Genomic DNA, 18157 nt, shown 5'->3' on the forward strand with positions numbered 1-18157 from the left:
ACACGATGGGGAGGCTCGCGGCGATTCGGTTTCTGACGAGCGGCCCGGGAGGGTGAGGAGGGTGGGGGGGGTGCAGACGAATGTTTGTTCAGGCTTGTTTTGCGGCTCAGAACCTGGCAGCTCGCTCCTCAGAAATGAGTCGGCGCCGGGAAAAAAAAAAGACGGGCCTCGGGACGCAGATGCTCACGTTGGTAAGGATCATCTTAATGAACATGTACATGTTTGATTTGGAATTATATATCCTCCGACCTCAAAAACCAGGGAAATAATTAGCAATTATGAAGACATTTGCTGACGTTTTGGGTTTTATTGTTTTTGTTTTTGGCAGCGGCCCCACTTTTCTTTTCTTTTTTTTTGGTCCCATATAATGTAAAGTACCGACATTTATGGGGTTTTGTAACAATAAAATGTGCAATGCGCTGTCAGCCCAGAAAAGGACAATCTGCCATCTGCTTCTCATGCCTGTTTCACTTTGCTTTGTCTGTGCACGCCAGGGAAAATGCCCTTTGTGATGTCATAACATCACATATCACTTGTTTAAATTAAAAAAAAAAAAAAAAAAAAAATCCAGCTTCCAGTCCTGGATTAAAACAAACAGCTGATAAACACCGTAGCACAACCCATTATCACAGGTGATGCCAATCAGGCGCCTGATTGGCAGCACCTGTGGTTACCCAGAAGCTCAAAAAAAAGAAAAAAAAAAGAGTCAATAGCAACAGCAGCAGAAGCTGTTTGACTCGACAGAGAAGATTTGTCTCACCCCACAAATGCAAGTGTGGCGCCATTTGAAAGGGGAACTACCAGGCTTTCCAATGATACAAGATTTATTTCCAAGAAGCATTGCAACAACAAAGAAATAATCCACCAAACGCAAAATTTCCGTACTTTTTGCGTAATGTTTAGTTCCATAAGGATCCCTACAAGACTTCAACGCTGTCAATCAGTTGCCTGCTTTGACTTTAACCCCCTTTTAAACCTCGTCGGGCTTATTCCCTCATTTTCAAACAGAGTCGGAATCCCTCGGCCGTGACTGTCAGACGCTCTTCACGCGCCGCGGCCACGGCGAGCTGCGAGCTGCGAGCTGAGTGAGCCGTGAGTGAGTGAGTGAGTGAGTGACTGACTGACTGACAGCTGGGCCTGGAAACTCTGCCGCTTACGCTGGAGGTTGTTGTGGAGGGGCGGCGGGGGCGGGGAGTGGTTGAGCTCAGCGTTATGCCACTGATATCCATTGTGTAATTGCGTATTGGCAGGTGGGCTCTCTGGCCGTGATTAAATCTGGGGGCTTTAGCTCCTGCCATCAGCATTATTGTGTCGGGATTCCCCGAGTCCCCGCTCTGCGGATCCTCTGTCACATTCTGTCATGCCAGCTTTGGGCCCCGCTGCCAGCTGGAGCGCGCCATCCATCTCGGGGCCACATAATAGCCCCCGCCGCCCTCCTCCACCCGCTCCACCTCCACCCCTTCTGCGCCGTCTCCTCCTCCTTCCTTCCTCCTCGCCAAAACACACACGCACCCGTGTTTGTCGCGCCTTCCTGCTCCCTTGTCCGAGCCCGTCCGTCAAGCTGCGTGCGGCGTGGAGGAGGGAGGGGCCGAGCGATGGCGGGGGTTATGATGTCATGTGAGGTGTTTTTGTCGGCTATTACGGCTAAACGGCTGCGGTGGGCGGGCGCAGGTGGGCCGAAGGGTCGGTCAGCGCCAAAACAGAGACGCTTCCTATTGACGTCTGACTGGCGTGTTTGTGTAAGAACGGCGAAGAGGAGGAGGAGGAGGAGGAGGAGAGCGGAGAAACAGACGCCGGCTTTGGCCGAGGCCACTTCAGCTTCACTTCATAATTAGGGGCTGGGAGCCCAGCGCAAATCATCTCGGGCCTGTCAACATCATAATTGCCCCACTTGGCCGCTCCGTCAGGCGCCGACGGCTTCTGAGGTCATGTGATTTTTGGGATTTTTTTTTTTTCCCCGAGAGGACAAACATGACGGCTCGGATATAAAAACACAGAGAAGACCGACTCCATAGGAACGGAATCCCGAAAAGCATTTTTTTGATACAATTATCAAGGTTTAATGTTTTGATATAGAAGTTTATGGAGATTGGAGAAACACCTTGAGATGCACCAAAAAGCTGGTCCAAAAATATAAAACGTCAACACAACATTATGAAATAAAGTTACATGCAAAGAGCAGGACAAAGCAAACAAAACAAAGCAACAAAAAAAAAAAACTAAAATAAAACATAAACAGAGACAGGACAGTATAGTGGTAGCAACCTTATTGTTCAGCAGATCAGAAGTCAGGATTTATTTTGAAAAGCACCGCATTGAAGATGTGAAAACAAGGCTTCTTTGAATCTCATCTGTCAACTTGTTAATCACAGCAGATTTATCATTATAATAATTATTATTAGCAGTGAGGTATTTTATTTTATAAGCATAGGTATCTTAAATATTCCCGTTATTCTCACCAGCTCTTAATAGTATTTATCAATTTTGTCCGTTTTCAACAAGTGACAAAGCCTTTGAAATGAAGAAGAATATGCATTTCAGGTTAGTTTTTCCAATTTGTGCATGCTTTGCAAAGCAGCACTTTCCAAAAAAAATAAAAAATAAGATGAAAGACTTTGTGCGACCCACTCCTCGCGCCCCCCAAACAGGCCCCATGTTCACAGCGTCAGCGCCATTTCCGACAGTCGCAGTCGGAATATCTCGCGTCCATGTGGCCTTTTTCCGCGCCGTCTGGCGGCTCGCCGAATTAGCCTGTGACGCGTCAGGTGCGTACAGTATATCACCGCCGCGCCGACCCATTGAGAGGCCGCGCCTCGTGCTGTGAACGTGTCAATATTATGAAGTGCCGTCACCCGATCTGACGGGGCTCCGTGTCGGCGGACGGGCCGCGACCCCTTTGGCGTGAACACGCACGCGGCGCGCTCGTACGTGCACGCGCGCCCGAGCCTTTCCGTCTATTCCTGGCTATTGTTTTAACGAAACACCTCTGCCCACGTGCACGTTTGCTCGCCGCTTGCCTACGTGACTGCGGAACCGATCGGGTTTCGTCCTCTTCCTGGTTTCCAGCCGGCAGCTTATTTCCACTTTGATGGAGGCTGACGATTCCGACGAAAAAAAAAAAAGCCAAAATCTGGAATATAGTTAAAAATAAAATTGAAGTGGCTGAGCTGTCTCGAGGACGCAGACACATTTTGGGCACGGCGGACCAAAATATTAGAGTGTGTGTGTGTGTGTGTGTGTGCGTGCAGACTGAGCGGCTGCCTTCACTCTCTTTTCTCGGCTCTCACACAGGGACACATGATGTGACGCCGGGTGAAAACGCAGGCGACGCCAAAACACACTCAAGAGGCATTTGACGTGCGCTCCAATCCAGGGGCCTAATTTCAGCAGCTGTGGATTTTTTTCTTAAATTCTCCCTCCCCCCCCCCAAATTGTCATTATTACCCCGTGTTATTATTATTATCATTATTCCATCTTACTGTCTTACTGGAGCGCAGCATCTGCCATTGATGTGGCCTCGGTCCGGCTTTTTCTTTTTTTTTTTCAGTTTACCTAAAGTATCTGTATCTGTTTGCCTTGGGCGTGGGCGACTCCTCGGGGGCGGCGCAGAGCCGCTCAGCCGGTGACCTCATCTGCAGCGGAGGAAGCAGCGCGGCCGCCGGCCTGGTGCGCGTGAACCGGGACGGGAGAGAAAAAAAAAAATATATATATATATATAAGAAAGAAAGTTCAAGGACGCGTTCGCTCCCGCCGGCGAAGAGGCCACGTCAAGTCGGGCCAAGTCTGGCTCCGCTAATGAACCATTTCCCTTTTCCAACATCTTCCCCAGCACTTCCCACATTTCCCAGTTTCCCGGGATGATTTCCAATTCAACTGCACTACCAGTCATATTTTTTTTTTCTTCTCATTATTATTCATGACAGCAGGGAACCGACATTTCGACTCTTTCTTTGTGTCCTGTACATTTTTGAGAAAAATCAACCTCGAACCTTGAAGTTTGGACACACCTTCTCATGAATAGATACATACTGAAGACATCAAACGTATGAGCAATATATATGAAGTTACCTAGCAAAGAAACACATTGTTAAATCATTCTAAATGAAATATGAAGGTTGGCTATTTTGAAGAAATTGAAATATTAAATGTTTTTGAGTCATGTTTTTGAGTTTTTGGTTCCTACATGATACCATAAATACATGTTACGTTCATTCATTGTTTTGACCCCTCAAGTGAGAATCTATGTAAAAAGTCATTGCATGAGAAAGTGTCCAAACTTCTGACTGCTTGTGTAAATCTACATCTTTGGCGTAAAAACGTCTTATTTTGCCTCCCTCTGACCACCGTGTCGCGTCAACGTGGCCCCTGATCTCCTCCCCGTTTTGTTCAAAAATGCAGGTGCACCTAATTGGCACCTCATCTCGCTCGCCCTCGCGGGGAAACTATTAAAGTGTCGGCTAATTAGACGGACAGGCTGTCGCTGGCTGAAAAGGCCGGCCGGGGCGGACGGAGCGGAGCGGAGGGAGGTGCTTCCTCCTCCTCGGCTGGACCGCGAAGGTGAAAGCCACATTAAAAGGCGGCGGCTGTTATTCCGCCCCTTCGGCCCTGCTAGACTCATCAGCGCTCTCCACAATGGCCTCCAGGATGTCTGCCGTCCCCTCCTGTTTGTTTTACGAAAAGAAAAAAAAAGAAAAAAAAAATCCCACCTTTTTTTTCTCTCGCCGTGGGAGCAGCCGGGGAGCGGCCGACGGCGAAAAGCAAAAACACATCTTTCATGGCTGAATAAATCTGACAAAGCGCTGCTTTATGAACTGCCACCAGAAAAGGGAGTCCGAAAAACAGCCGCGGCCCCCGACTCGAAGTGGCCGGAACGCTTAATCCAATTGGCTCCCGAGCTTCCAGAAGAACTGTCTTAGCAGATGGTTGGCTCTAATATGAAAGTTATTCACCCACTCGCATACGGCGGCCCGGCGTGTCTGTTATATCGCCGCGTCCTGTTATTCTTTATGGCTTCCATAGGCACTAAAGAGGAGAGAAGTTATTTTCTTTTCATTACTTCTCCCTCTTGGGGGACTCGCGAGGCTCGGCCCGGCTCGTCTCCCCTCCTCGCTGCACAAAATTCTTTTCAATTAAAGGTCTATCCTGGCAGATGGTAGAAGCATTAGGGCCCCGGGCCTCCGTTGATGTGCCGCCTCTGCAGCCCGATGGACAGCCATTTCATTTACCAGACAGTAAATCTTGAGGCACCTAATGCCCCGCGGTACGGTCTGCCAAGAGCGCGCACGCACGCGCGCACGCACGCGCACGTACGTCTGAAACTTTCTTTCTAGCGCGCAAATAACCCCTCCCCCGCACTCCCGCCGTCGCACGTGTATTGTCTTTGCGGGCGGATCAATTAAAAGGGATGCTGGCTTCTAAAAAAAGGGGCCATTTGTCGGATGGACGTCCTCTGAGAAGCGGAGCAGCAGCAGCAGGAGGAGGAGGAGGAGGAGGAGGAGGAGGAGGAGGAGGAGGAGCGGCGGCGGCGGAGGAGGAGGCAGCAGAAAGCATTGGAAGCGTGAATAATTTATCCCGAAACCCTATCACAGCGTTTGTATCAGTTTCCATCATAAAGCTTTGAGAAGGGAGGGAGGGAGGGAAGGGAGAGGAGGGGAGAGGAGGGGAGAGCGCTAGGTGAATACATCAGTCTGTGTGTGTGACGGCCTCCGGGGAGAGAGAGAGAGAAAAAAAGAGGTGCTTCTGGGCAAACGGCGTGCACATAAATCGTCGGCGCAGGACGGACGGGCACAGGGGGAAGTGGCACCGGAGCGAAACCGAACCGCGGGGTTTAGAGAAGCCTGCAGAGCGGCAGTTTGGACGGGCGTTGGTGATGGGCCGCGCCGAGAATCGCTCCTCAGAACTCTTCAGTGTGAAAAACTTTTTTAGTTTTGGCCACACAGTCACCCACACACTCAAGTTGTCATTGTTGGTACTTGGCATGGCAGTAACGCAAAAAAACAAAACACGCCCAACAACAAAGAACAGTGTGACCACCGCCGGACTCCTGAATTCTTCTTCTCGTCCCTGTCAAATATTTGTCCATCCTGTGGACCTGAGCAGCGTTCTTAGCTACAACCTACTGAACACTTTTTGTTAATTGCTCCGCCGTGGAAAAAGTTCCCACGTGAAAACATTAGTTCCCCCGGGTTCACCCGTCTCCCCTCCCGCCCGGTGTTTCGCGCCCCCCCCCATTTTGAGAAACACTGCATTAGCCGTGTTTCCGTTACCCCTAGAAGTGCGCAAAACCTAAATATCGCAATAACAAACTGGGGAATGGATATAGCTAAACTTCGAAAAAAACCTCTCAAATACGGCTAAAAGGTTTTGACGCTCTCTCGCGAGGAGGTTTTTCAGACGTATCGATACCGAGGTATATCGCAAAAGTGACATGGAAACGTGATCTAACAATTTGACTGCATCCCGCATATTCAGCGAGGGTTTGGGTGAGGAAAAAGCTCCTTTTGTAACATGAAAAATAATGCAAATGACGGCCTTTAATCGAAGACTCGACAGCGCCTCACCTTGACTGCGCCATTGGAGGACGCGGTAAGAAGGAGCAGTTGGACGCGGCCGAGGCGGCGTCGCTCATTGGGACGTCTGCGTTGTTGCTTTTTTATATTGCCTGTGCTAAGCCTCTGATTGCGGACAGGCGCGGAGGAATGGAAGCTCAAAGCAGAACATCACTCCTCCGCTTCGCCAACTCACGAGCATAAAGCAACGCGAGGTCCGGGACACGGAGGCAGCCCAGGAGTGGTGGATTTATGCCGTTTCCTGCTGCCTGTACGGCTGATTTTATGGTAATGTGTGTGAAGGCCGCATGTTGTGTAAATACTGTCTCGGCCGTTTCTGGAACATGAACGCAGATTTGAAATTCAAGCCCTGACAAATAAAGACAAGCGCTCTTCAGAGCTGATTTATTACTCAATAAAAAAAAAAATTCCAAGGAGGCACATGTAAGCGAATCCTACTGTTTTTTTTTTTGTTTTTTTTTGTATTTTAAACAAAAAAGAGGCGGAATAACGGAATTTAAATGCGGCGTGTTTTAATCCCGGGGGAAAAAAATAAAAACTCCCGGTGAGCCGGGCTGCGCCTCTGTCCGGGGTCCAGCCATCGCAGCCCGTAACTCCCGACTGCGAGACTAGAAAAGAAAAAAGCAGGAAAAGGAAGCTCATCGCAATTTGCGACTGCTGCCCCGCGCCAAAGAAACCTTCACGTGTCCCCGGCGGAAAGTGCCATTTTTATTCAGGGGGCTGAGTGAAAGCCTGACTTCCAGACGGGCGAGGAGGCGTGTCAGGTTGCCCCCCCCCCCCCTCCCTGCCCAATACCCCCCCCCCCCGTGCTGTCGTAGTTCAATGGGTGCAGTGGGATATGGGAGGAAATCCCGCTCGCTTGAAAGGAGACTCGGTCGAAAACAAAAAGGCTCCTGTCAGGGAAACTGCGCGCCGCCACCGTTTTCACACGTTGTTCTGCCCCGGCGAAGGCGTTGACGGACGCTCGGGGGGTGAGGGAGGGGCGGGGGGGGGGAGGAGGGGGCAGAAAAAATATGGTGGGGGGTTTTTACGTCAGAGCGGAAATTCGGAACAAGTCGGGGGAGGTTCAGAGTTCAGCGGAGAATAAAAGATGGACGACAAGTTAGTAAGTAAGGACATGGGTTGTGTTGTTGTGTTTAGAGTGTTATCACCCAACAGGTGAGGCTTCAAGAGGCAGAGACTCAACGGACTTTCCAACGTAAACGGTGATAAATTGTGCCGGAGGAGAAGAAGAATTTGCCACACAAATGGGAGAAAACGTCCAGCGAGAGGTTTCCTGAAGGAAAGCGAGGAGCTCCGTGTGTATTTTGGGATGTCGGTGGCGGTGGGGGTGCAGGATTGAGTTGAGTCAAACGAAGCGCTACTGGCTCGTCCATCACTTTGTCCCGCTCCATCATTCGCGCATCGCTCTCCTCCACGTTCTTCCTCACAGATAAGAGGGGTTCGAGGGAGAAGTGTCGTTTTACTTTGCATCCATAAATAGAGCAGAGCGTGGAGCAGATTCCACCTCCAAGCACCCATCAACCTCCCCCGCCCCCCCCCCCCCTCCCCCACACACACTTCCACCACCACCACCCCCGTGGAGGAGGACGCGGATCATGTTAGCCGGGCTGAGTGGGTGCCAACCTGCCGCTGGCGAGCCTCGCGCCTCAACGTCGCTCGTTACCGAGAGAGACTGGGGGGGGGGGGGATCAGATCGCTGTTGTGCGAAAAGCAAACTGATGTTATGCGGAGCAAAAACACAAGAACGCAATCTGCGACGCTCGCCGTTGTCGCCGCAGATTCCCCCGTGCGGAATTGCGATTGCGAAGAATGGATGTAACAGCCGGGTTGGCTGTAGAAAACAAAGGGTTAAAAAATGACTGTAAACACCCCGAACTGCAGCAATGGATTTATTTCACAATTTCAAGGAAATCATTCACATCCATTTTTTCTGAAAAAGCTAATGGCTAGCATGTTTGTCATGAGCGTCAACATTATAAATACCAATGCTGTTGCAGGCCTGATTTTAGAGCTTTCCTGATTTTCAGCCTCTCTGCTAATATACTGTTAATTTCCAACTCCTATCCTGATAAAACCCACATAGGAGCTTTATGCAATGCAGTGCTGAGCGCCTGCATAGAAACAAAAGGATAACGGACAGTATAAAAAAAAGGAGGGAGGCAAGACTAAAAGCCAAAGACCTCAAATCATCCCGTTCCCCATTTTTCGGAACAAAACCTGTCAAATTCTCACTCGGCGTCTTTATCTGGCGCGCGCAGGAAGTGAAAACGGGAGGGTCCGAAAACCGCAAACCTGTTCCCAGCCCGAGCAGGAAATGAAAGAAATTGGATCACATCGAAAATATGCATCGGCCGGTCGTCGCGAGCGCACCTTTGCTGAGGGCCGCGGACGAGCCGGGGCGGAGAAATTCAGGGTGGAGAGAGAGGTCGGCCCCCCCCCCCGTTTGCCAGATGAAACATTTCCACGGAGCTTATTAAGAAATGTGTTTTAACTCCGAGCGGGAAAAAATGCACTGATGACTAAGGAAAAATAAACCGGCGGTGCGGGAGTGTAGCCGCGGCCAACCGACACAAAACCTCTCCGCGGATGGAGGGATCGCAAGGAGGTAATCAAACAATCAGAGGGAAGAAGTACAAACAGTTATCGTTGTTTTGGATCCTCTCAGCTATGCGCGTCACCGGCCTGCCGGGGGGAGGGGGGTGGGGGAAGAAAAAATATTTTAACGACAACATGGAACTAAACTCGTGAAAACAATCGGGCGAGCCAAAGCGTTGCACGTGCGCTTTTTATTGGGACGAACCTGAGATGCGGGTTTATTTGCAATGCTCCGCGCACCTTGATCTGTGCATTGCGAGTGCAATTTGTAAGCGGCTCCCCTCGGAGTCGTGAAGCGACCTGCTCGGATTTCGAACAGGTGACTGTGCACGTCCGCCTCGAAAAGCTCCGAGAAAGAGCTTTTTTAAGACTTTGTTGTTGCATGCCTGTTTTGTGTTCCGCCAGCAGTCAACACCCAGGGGGGCAGCAAATAGTGAATCAGCCAATCACATAGCAGCGAGTTTCCTTCAACAAGACGACTTGTTGAACCTCAAAACTGAGCATCAGCAACCAGCGATCATCCGGTGGAATTTCCAGGGTTCGGATCCAATCGATACTGACTAAAACCCAAACCGTGGCCCTGGCGGTGCTCCAGCAGGAGCAGGTGGAGCCGTTTCCCCTCCTAATGGGGAGGCGATTACTCCTCCTGGCTGCCGTCCACTCAGCCTGCAGCCAGCAAAACATTATCGACGGCCGCGCAAATTTGCCTTTAATCCGATTTGGTTTTTCTCCTCTCTTTCAGGCCCAGAGTTTCTCAGCTACGGGATCCCGCGGCGCAGGCACGCAATGGAGCCCACGTGTTTGAAAAAAACAAAAAAACAAAAAAAAAAACACAGCTGAATTATGTGGCTGGGGGTTGGGTGGGTGTTTTTGTGTCTGCTGCTGCAGGACGCTTTGTCTCACTGCAAAATATTTTCAAATTCAGATTCAGATTCTGAATTCAGATTCAGATTCAGGGAAAAAGACGAGTATGACTTGCTTACATTTAGACTTAGACTAAACGTTATTAGCGTATTTATTTGCTTTCAGGAGCGGTGTGCTTTTAAGGGACATACACACACTCACACCTCACACACACACAGACACACACACACACACACAAATGTGCACAGAGGTATTGGCTGCGTGTCCGCCCTCCTTTTTTTTCCCGTTGCCCCTTCGTCAAGTCGTGGGGAAAGCTCATAAAGAGGACGAGGATGAGAGAAGGGGGCGGGATGGGGGAGATGGGGGGGTTGGATGGTGGGGGTCGGGGGGGTGAGAGTGGATCCGGGTGATGTAATTTGCTCTTAGTGTCAGCGAGGAACCGTCCGGCGATTTTTCGCAGGGAGGCTCCGACCGAAGACATGACAGAGACTAATTGCTTTCATTAATCACGTTTGGCCGAGCCCATTCCTGAGGTAAACTAATTGAAACCCTCTTTACCTGTCAGGGCGCCGAGGAGGAGTCGCTGGGGGGGGAGGGCGGGAGAAGTGGCGGATGGGAGCGAGGGGAGGGGTGGTGGGGGGGGGGTGGCTGGTGAGAGGAAGAGTCGGGGAAGGAACGGGCAGGAAATGAAGCTTTAACTACAAATAAACCGTGTCTTAATAAATTAGGCGTAATGCTCTCAGAAATGTGTTAACGTCACGTAAAGTCTCGGTGCTGGTGGTGAGGGCGGTGGTGGGGGTGGGGCTGAGGGTGGGAGGGTCTGCAAATGCGTCTTGTGGAGAGAAAGAGACGGAGAGGACGAAGAGGAGAAAAGGCTCCTTTCCAGCGCAAAATACCAAATTGAATTATTCCCGCCTCGGCCCAGCTGCCGGCGCCGTCGAGCAGAGAGGCTGCGGGGGTTTAATACCTTCGGCCGCTGACGAGGGGGCCCCTCGCGGTGGACCTCCAACAGGGACAGGCCGACACGCTCCGTGAGACGCTGGAGGTGTGGAGGTGCTTCATTGCTAAACGCACACCTCGCCGGTGAAGTTAAACTCTGAGAAACTCCGAGAAAGAGCCTGTCCTCCGATTGCAAAACCAGCTCTTTGTGATGTCATTAAGGGCCCCGACCACCTGTCCCAGCCGGCTGTTTTGTTCAACATTTTAGCAAGAGGGCCAAACTATCTCCGCAGGAGGCTGCAAACACAGGGCTAAATCCCGCATCATGCAGACCAACAGATGAGAACTTGCAGGTGTCCCAGATGAAAAATAAGAGACTTTAAAACGGGTCTGACGGCACACAATTACCTGCTCAGCCAATCAGCTATCAGATAACCACCCAACCAAACGTTTGGGCCCCTCCCCCTTTCAGAACGTCAAAAGCTCGACGGCTAATCCGCAAAATACCTGCGCGCACTCACACGTATTACAGCCCGCTGCCAATCATCATCACCGGCGGGTCGGGAATTCTGAGGAAGGACGCGCACGCACCTGCACCTGCACACACACACACACACACACACACACACACACACACACACGTGCACGCGCCCATTTTGGGCGGCGACAAATCCAGAAGTGATTGCCGTGTGAAAGGCCCCTCCTCCCGCCTGCAGAGCTCGTCTCCGGTTACGAGGTCACAGACAATTAGAGCGAGAGGATCAGTCAACCCCCCCTCCCCCCTACCCCCTCCCCCCCCCCTCCGCCTCCCCACGTTCGCACAAAACACGCGCGAGAACTCCTTGTTGCACTTCCTGTACCAGGATGTGAACCTTGTCTTAGTAGTGGGTGGGGGTAAAAAAAAAAAAAAAGAAAAAAAAAAAAGATAAAAAGTAATTCAAGTCGCAGGAATGAAATTTCCCGGTGCCAAAAAAAATCTGAATTTATCCGCGCATCTGAGGCCCGTTTGCCGCTTCCTGAGCGCCTCTTGTCACCGCGCACCCACCCACCAGCCCACAAGCAGCAGCAGCAGCAGCAGCAGCAGCAGAGAGGGCCTGCAGGGACACGGACCCCGACTCCTGATCTTATCGGCGCTACCGCTCCGTGTTGGGTTACATCCATTTTTTAATTTAGCGTACTGGGAGAGCGGCCGGCATTCACAATGAAGCCTTTATGATGTGTGTCAGCCCCGGTGCCAGGGATGAGTACCGGTCCCTCCCTCGTGTCTCTGCTGTTTCTTCCACTTCCACCGCGCTTCAAATCTCTGCTTGAGTGATTTTTGCCTCGGTGGATTCGTCCACGTGGTCCAAGAGCTGCGGGATGTGTTTTAGATGAGGGATTTTTGTTGTTGTTGTGTTCAAAAGCAAAATGAATCAAACCTATTAGGATTCTTTAAACGTTAGCCGCGTGTTAGCGGCGTTCTGCTAAAAACAAAACACTCGACAACACTCAACAGTGTGCGGCCACCAAGACAAAGAATCAGTCACACAACGCAAAAATAATACATGGACAAAAAAAAAAAAAAAAAACAGGAAAGAAGGAAACTGAGGTCGATATTCACTGTGTGAGACAAGCATCCAATCTGGGTAGAAACCAGGAAACATTCTGTCCTGGTCGTGAGTGATGAGTCCGATCGAGGAAGCCATGCGGCTAATTGAGGCCTCCACCACCTGCCCAGCGAGGCGCAGGTGTCCTGACGGAGCCTCGTCTCCTCTCGGGAGAGCTTGAAACTTGGCCTTGCTGAGAGAAAAAAAAAAAGCATTGGTGAAAATGTGCTAAATCAAATATGCACTTTATACTCTGCGATGCGCTCAGGAACAAGCAAAGCCATATGTTGTGTGCGGCCCAAAAAAAAGGACATATTCAATTTTTTTGCATTGTCTTCGATTTACAAGAGAAGATAAAAGTTTACAGAGAAAATAAAAGTTTACAGCTCTCTAAATTCATCCGCAGGCTGTTTGGAAGCCTCACTGTGGAGGATGCCAACACTGAAAAAAAGACCTTGTCAGATTCAGCGATAACTGGCACTAACGGCAGAGCAGGCCTACCGACTTTTTCTGCTTTTCCTGCAGGGGGCGATCGACTTCCTGCTGAACGTGAACCAGCATGGGGCCTGAACGGCCGCCGACCCCGACAGAAAGTGATTTTCTTGGCTGCCGCTTCAGAAGGAACCGTCATGAATTATGGATGGAGTTCCATTTTTTTTTTTTTCTTTTTTGCATACCGCCACCCTCCCCTCCCCTCCCCCTCCTTGCTTTCGGAAGCAGGCCTCCGGGTCCAGCGTTGGCCTCCGCTAGCTTCCCCTCACGTCTCTCTTTGGGTGCAGGAGGGGGAGGAGTTTGTTTTATTACTAGTGGGCGGGAACTCGGAGGGGGCAGCGGGGAAGGGTGTCCACAGAGGAAGGGGAACGGTGGAGGTGTAGAAGAGGAGGAGGAGGAGGAGGTGGTGGTGGTGGGAGCTCGGTTTCCTGTTCCCCAAATTCCCAGCTCCCGTCTGCCGAGCAGGTACACAAAGCCTCCCTTGAAGGTTTTTTGGAAGAGGGGCGGCAGGATGAAACGCAGCCACTGATGGTTAACAGATCTGTCCCCCTGGATCGCCCACCACCTCCACCACCTCCACCACCTCCACCACCACTACCACCGCCACTCCTCTTCCCCGTCTCCCGCTCTGCCCACCAGCGCCTAGTTTGTTTACACTCCTCCCCAAAAGCCCCCCTCCCACCTCCAACTTATTTGATGCCATTTCCAGTGCAGGCAGGTCGACTTTGGCCACGCTCCACTCTGCTGACGGCCGCGTTCCCAGGCCAGAAATGTCACTTACCACTTTGCTCTCCTCCATCCGCCGGGTTTAAGCCCTCTGTAATCCCCCAGAAGAGCAAAGTCACCCCGGATATGGAGTCCCAATCCGGTATCCTGCTGGTTTCTCACTCCGCCATAACGAGAGAGACCTCTGCGACTTGAACTTTCCCGCAGAACGACGCAAACTCAAGAAAAAGGAAACCGACACCAGATATTTTATGTTTTTCCGATTAACATTTTTACGGTTCTTCTCATAAAAAAGACGCCGTCCAGTTCTTTAAAGGACAATTTTTTTTGCATCAAGCGTTCTAACCGCAAACCCGACCAAGATCGATTTGAATTTGAATTGTCGACCGGCCCCCTGGCTCAAAGTCGCGTTTAAAAAATCGCAAAAGCACAGGATGTTTCAGAGAGCGGCTGGAAAGTCTTCCAACTCCTTCATGGCCGACCGGAGGAAAGGACACCGAAGCAGGGGAGGGGTGGAGTGGAGTGGAGTGGTGGGAATAATGAGCGAAAACACCAGGACGAGGAACAACATTCCCCCCCGTTTCCACTCAGAAAACATCAACCCCGACTTATCGGGCCTCAAAAACACGGCAGAGTGGGACGTAAAGCTGTTTTATTAACCCGCTGACATCAACTTAGAGGCTCCTTCTGCTGCCAGACCAGAGTGGACTTGGCCCGGGTCCGCGACCCAGCTTGAGCGGAGCCAACCCAATTAACACCCGAGATGTAGGTCTTTGCAAAGACACGTGCGTTGCCTGGGCACACACACACACACACACACAGGCATACTTGTAAACACACACACACTGTACATGCTAACACACACACATGTGCACCGCGCAGGGAGGTCTGAAGGGGCAGCGGCGGGCCAGGAACACCCTTGGGGGGAGAAGCCATGAAAACGCAACCGCACGTCGTTGGGGTGGCCTTCGCCATATAAAACTCTGTCACTCACTTTCCACTGGGGGAGGAGGGGGAGGGGGAGGGGCGGGGTCCAGTAAATATGACCGTGTGTGTATGTGCGTGGTCTGAACCGCAGATGCAGGTGGAGCCGCGGTGAAACGTGGTTCCAGAAAAATCACAAGTCAAACTCCAAACACCGCCTCTACTCATTGCGGTGGAAGTGTTGCCTTTGTGGGCGAATTTGCTGGAAGGACCTTTTTCTTTTGAGACTCAAACTCGCAACCGGCGAGCAGAAATAGCTGGCGGCCAGGCCGCTCTGGACTTGACACACTTCCAGAGTTCCAGCCCTCCGCCTGTCAAGTCCCAGGAAGTGGAACAACAGGCAACCTTAGCACCTTTAGCCGTCCGCGGCGTCAAGGTTAGCAAGAAAGGCACGACTCAGGTGGACCGAGGGATCTGCAGCCTTTTAAGTTTTAGTTCTTCTCTGCCTGGAGACACATTAAACAGCTCAGAAATGGCCATTTGAACGTCACCTGCCAAGGCAGAACGCTTTGTCACGGCTAAATGGTTCGAAATAGTTGGCAAAGCAGCAAATTATGAAAAGATACCTTGCTGAAAAGAGATGCTGCTGCTCAATTTAGAAACAAAAGTGGTCATTTTTTTCTGTTTTGTTGGTATTTTTCTTTGACAGATAAAGTCTCGGTCTTGTCTTGGTCTCCAAGCCCAAATGTCTTGGTCTTGTCTCCATCTTGATAACGTCTTGGTCTCGGCTGGTGCGGTCTTGACTACAACGCTAGTCCCGCCGACCTCCCTCCCATTGTCTCAATCCCGCGGACATGCGCGGAGACAAAGTCCCCCAGCTTTGGACACACCAGCCACCAAAGAGCCTATTAATAGTTCTTCCGGCTCATAAAAAGAGATGTGGCAGATCGGGTTTTTTTTTTTTTTGGTGGGGGATTTGGAGGGGGAGGTGGAGGAGTTTGATATGCGAGTAACTCGATATTGGTTCAATTGTGATGCGCCGTCAGAGGAACCCCCCCGGTCCTCCATCTATGGAAATCTGCATGAAATCACTGTCTGGGCCGGGTCGTAAATCACCACCGCCGTTGTTTATTATTGCGGTACAGTTTTATGGCGGGTGGGCGGGCGGGCAGGCGGGCGCTTTGCTGGGACGTCCCGGGGAGGAATGCCCAGTGAAGGACCTGTAAGGTAATGGGCACTTTATTCTAACAAGGGGAGGGGGTTGATGGGAGTTCAGCGGGCGTCTAGGCATTGGGCGGGTACTGCAGTTCTCAGAGAAAACCTGGATTTTTTTTTTTACGATGCGACTATGGCCCAAACGCTGCTGCTGTACCAGCGGGAATCAATTGGGGGCAGCAGAGAGCAAAATAGAGAGGCAAAGCAAAGCAAAGCAAAGCAAAGCAAAGACCAACATTTTGACACTTTTGAGTTGTTGGCGGACGCCTATCGGAAGCACAGGGGTCGCGGGCATGAGTGGTTCCAAACAGCGTCACCATTTCAAACCCACCTATTAACTATACCTATTTCGATACTTTTTTTTTTTTAAGTTGAAAGAATAAGTGAAAACAAGTCAAAACTTCTTAATTTCAACAGTTCTTTATTAAGAACAGATTTATTTTTTACCTCATATTAATCACACAAATCATCATTTAATTCATGCATTAATAATTTACCTGAACCATGGAGCCTCCACAGTAGAAAAGGGCAACATCCCCCTTCACAACAAACGCAGTGAGTGCCCTCAGCTGAGGGAGAGCTGGCTTCTCGGCCAAAGTGAATGGCGTCTCTGACTGTTTGCCTCTCCCGTTACGGTGACCTAGAAATGGAAGCAGGAGTCATAGTGTTGAAAAGTATGAATTAAGATGACCCCAGTTTGTCATAATGAACAACACAAGAGCTGGTGAAAATGTATCACAACATTTACAGTTATGTTTAGCTCCCCTTTCTAAACGGGGCTCCTAGCAAGCTAAGCTGAAACTAAAGCTAAGCTATCCCAGCCAGCAGCTTAGCTTAGCATAACTACAGTAGCCCCGTTTGGAATGAACTAGCCAATGCTGGTAAGTGGTAACTATCTAACAGAGAGCAAATTAAATAATGTTAGTTACCTGACGATGTTGAAGCCGACGCTTCACTCGATGTGAAAAAACTTGCAGAGTTGTCCTCAGTTGAAGACTGAGAGGAGGCGGGGTTCATCCTCAAACTATCAAACACTTCACAGTCTTTAAATATATATTGTGCTTGATGAGGTGCTTCCTATAATTTGAAGTGTTTCCTCTGGGGGCTCTCTTAATGCTGTCGCAAAGGTTGCAACGAGCGCTGTCTCGGTCTATGATGGTGAAATATAGCCACACTTTCTCGAACGCTTACGGCTGGCCATGCTGTCTTGAGTTTTCTTGCCCATCGGTGCAGCGTGATGGTGCGTTCAAGAGCTCCTCGTAATGTACGCATGCTCTGTGAATGTGCGTTCAAAGGTATCGAAACGTGGTATCGTTCGTTTTCAAGTGAATCGATACCGGTTAGTACCGACCTGGCTCAGTCGATACCCCAAAAAATACCGATTTCGATACTCAAGCCTAGCAAATCCAGGACACGACGACGCACCCTGAAGGCCTCGTTAAAGCGCAGGAAATACCAAAATCTCAAGGTCGCATGCAAAGCGTTCGCCAAAGCAACCGCTAGACCTCGACGTCGGGGCCCTGACGGAGCGTCTGAGAAGGTCCGAGGTGCGGCGCGCCGGCCAACAAGACACAATCTGGGTTCTTTTCTATTTTTTATTTCACTCCCCTTCTGCTCGGAGGAGACGAGGAGCCAAGAAGCGGCTGGCCGACGTGCCACGACACCCACTTTTTCTTTCGCGAAAACTGTCTGGTCTGGCCGCGTCTGAGCGTCTCTGCCAGGTCTCCGAGCATCGGGAAAACTGATCAAAAGGGGGAACAGACTGCTGCTGTGTGCTGCCGAGAGCCACAGCAGCAGCAGCAGCAGCAGCAGCAGCAGACAGACGGCCAGCCTGCCAGACAGACGGACAGCCAGCCGGCCGGTCGGTCAGGACCCTCAGACACTACTTAGTCTTTCAGCTGTTCGGAAGTGGGGAAAGCACATTAGAGGTCATTGTGCTGCTCGCCGCATTCCCGTCACTCCCACTCCATCTGAAAATATAATTGATCTGGAAATTAAACGGGCGGCGAGGCTCCAAATAGGATTCCACGCATGTTTAATTCTACCAGTGCGGGTTTTCAGGCGGCCAGACGCTTTTCTTCACCCCTCTTCCCCCCCCCACCACCGAGTCTGGGCTAACGTTACACGCCGGGCTGTCGTAGCTGAGACCACCTCATCAAATCAGGCTCATAAATATTTTTCATGTCATATTTAAGCTAGCCCAATGGGCCTCGCAGTAGTTTGATATATGCTAATCGATTTTGT

The sequence above is a fragment of the Nelusetta ayraudi genome, unplaced genomic scaffold, assembly GCF_046127955.1.
Source record: "Nelusetta ayraudi isolate G7.1 ecotype Tasmania unplaced genomic scaffold, CSIRO-AGI_Nayr_v1 ptg000127l, whole genome shotgun sequence".
In the NCBI taxonomy this organism is placed as follows: domain Eukaryota; kingdom Metazoa; phylum Chordata; class Actinopteri; order Tetraodontiformes; family Monacanthidae; genus Nelusetta; species Nelusetta ayraudi.